Below are 2,500 nucleotides of genomic sequence, written 5' to 3'. Positions count from 1 at the left end.
ATTACATGCTTCCTCTCGGAAGTTTATGAGGGATTAGGTACTTTGAAACTGTCCCATTTTACTTGTGTACACTTCACAGTCATTTTAGTGTTCTGAAACTGCAAAGTAGATTATTAAATGCCTATTTTTGTGAGATGCATTTTCGACCGGCCAGAACATATTCTTTTGGAAAAAATGATTTGAATTGGATTGGTGTGAATCTTGCTTCTAGGGGTGGTGACAGGCTTTCAGCTACTTGAATAGGTCAAGCCAGGATTCATAAAACTTATACAAACTATGTGAGTGTGAAAAATTAGCATATGCAGGAAGGAGCAATTTGTACTACTTTCAAAACAGTTTCACTCCACGTCTGGAAACGTCCAGAGCTATGTAGAGCATACAAATGAGCTTTAAACTCATGAGGAAAGAGGTTTGTATGAAAAAAGGAAAACAAAAGCATATCGTACTCATAAAATTCTCAATATATAGATTCCAAAAAAGTGCTTCCAGCGAAAAGAGCTGAAAGAACACTATGGGATGTAAACCTGAATACCTTTCAATAATATGTTCTCCATCCATGCATACCACCTACATGATAAAAATCATCTCAGGTGAACGGATGACTGCGTGGCCTAATGGATAAGGCGTCTGACTTTGGATCAGAAGATTGAGGGTTCGAGTCCCTTCGTGGTCGTTTTTGGCCAATGGTCACACAATCTGCTTTACATTCAGAGTGAAAAAAGTATTTTCCAATACTCTTGTAGTCCTCACTTTCTCATTACTAATCATTAATAAAGTGGAGTACATACTGTAAACTCATTCAGGTTGCATCTTCAGGCTAACTACTTGTGCATTTTAGTGGCATTAAAAAGTGCTTCTATGCCGACGCACTGAATATGTAATAGGTTTGCAGAATTTTGACGTGACAGAATGGGTTTTTAGCTTAAGTGTGTGTAGAAGAACTTCAAGGTGTGTGCCTATGTCTGCATAGAGTGGTACATGTGTAAAATCTGTATGATTTGGGCAGTTAAAGTGCTGATTTTGCCTCGGAGTAAGAAAAGTACTACACAAAATGTATAAAGGATCGGCACATTGGCTGCCTTTGCTGATGCCCCCGTTGCCTAATTTGTAGTGCAATGGTTAAGTTGCAGAGTGTGGTTGAACTTGGTTAGGAGACTTAGTGCCTCTTTCCGTGTCCTACTGATGATAAGGATGGCTTGATACCATTTTCTAAGCCCAGTATATTGAGAAAAGAAGTAAGTGAAGAAGAAGTGTGGAGTCGAAAGTGGTTCTCCAATTTCTCTCCACTTGCTAAAATTGCAAAGTCTCCATTATAGCATAGAAGAGAGCGTTAAAGTCGGGGATGGAAGAGGATGAAAATGGGAAGTTTACTTATAGAGAGAAGTGAGAAATGCCCTGTGTGCACACACCGGTGTCTGACCATAGAATACATTTAAATAATGCCTCTAGAAAAGAGCTATGCATGTGTGTCTCAGTGGCCTAATGGATAAGGCACTGGCCTCCTAAGCCAGGGATTGTGGGTTCGAGTCCCATCTGAGGTGATAACAAAAATCCTCCCTCTTTCTTTTCCAGAAAATTAGGTAGATTTATTACATGCTTCCTCTCGGAAGTTTATGAGGGATTAGGTACTTTGAAACTGTCCCATTTTACTTGTGTACACTTCACACTCATTTTAGTGTTCTGAAACTGCAAAGTAGATTTTTAAATGCCTATTTTTGTGAGATGCATTTTCGACCGGCCAGAACATATTCCTTTGGAAAAAATGATATGATTTGGATTGGTGTGAATCTTGTTTCTAGAGGTGGTGACAGGCTTTCAGCTACTTGAATAGGTCAAGCCAGGATTCATAAAACTTATACAACCTATGTGAGTGTGAAAAATTAGCATATGCAGGAAGGAGCAATTTGTACTACTTTCAAAACAGTTTCACTCCACGTCTGGAAACGTCCAGAGCTATGTAGAGCATACAAATGAGCTTTAAACTCATGAGGAAAGAGGTTTGTATGCAAAAAGGAAAACAAAAGCATATCGTACTCATAAAATTCTCAATATATAGATTTCAAAAAAGTGCTTCCAGCGAAAAGAGCTGAAAGAACACTATGGGATGTAAACCTGAATACCTTTCAATAATATGTTCTCCATCCATGCATACCACCTACATGATAAAAATCATCTCAGGTGAACGGATGACCGCGTGGCCAAATGAATAAGGCGTCTGACTTCGGATCAGAAGATTGAGGGTTCGAGTCCCTTCGTGGTCATTTTTGGCCAATGATCACACAATCTGCTTTACATTCAGAGTGGAAAAAGTATTTTCCAATACTCTTGTAGTCCTCACTTTCTCATTACTAATCATTAATAAAGTGGAGTACATACTGTAAACTCATTCAGGTTGCATCTTCAGTCTAACTACTTGTGCATTTTAGTGGCATTAAAAAGTGCTTCTATGCCGACGCACTGAATATGTAATAGGTTTGCAGAATTTTGACGTGACAGAATG

This window comes from Triturus cristatus, chromosome 4_1 (genome assembly GCF_964204655.1).
Source record: "Triturus cristatus chromosome 4_1, aTriCri1.1, whole genome shotgun sequence".
Taxonomy (NCBI): Eukaryota; Metazoa; Chordata; class Amphibia; order Caudata; family Salamandridae; genus Triturus; species Triturus cristatus.
This window is presented reverse-complemented; position numbering follows the sequence as displayed.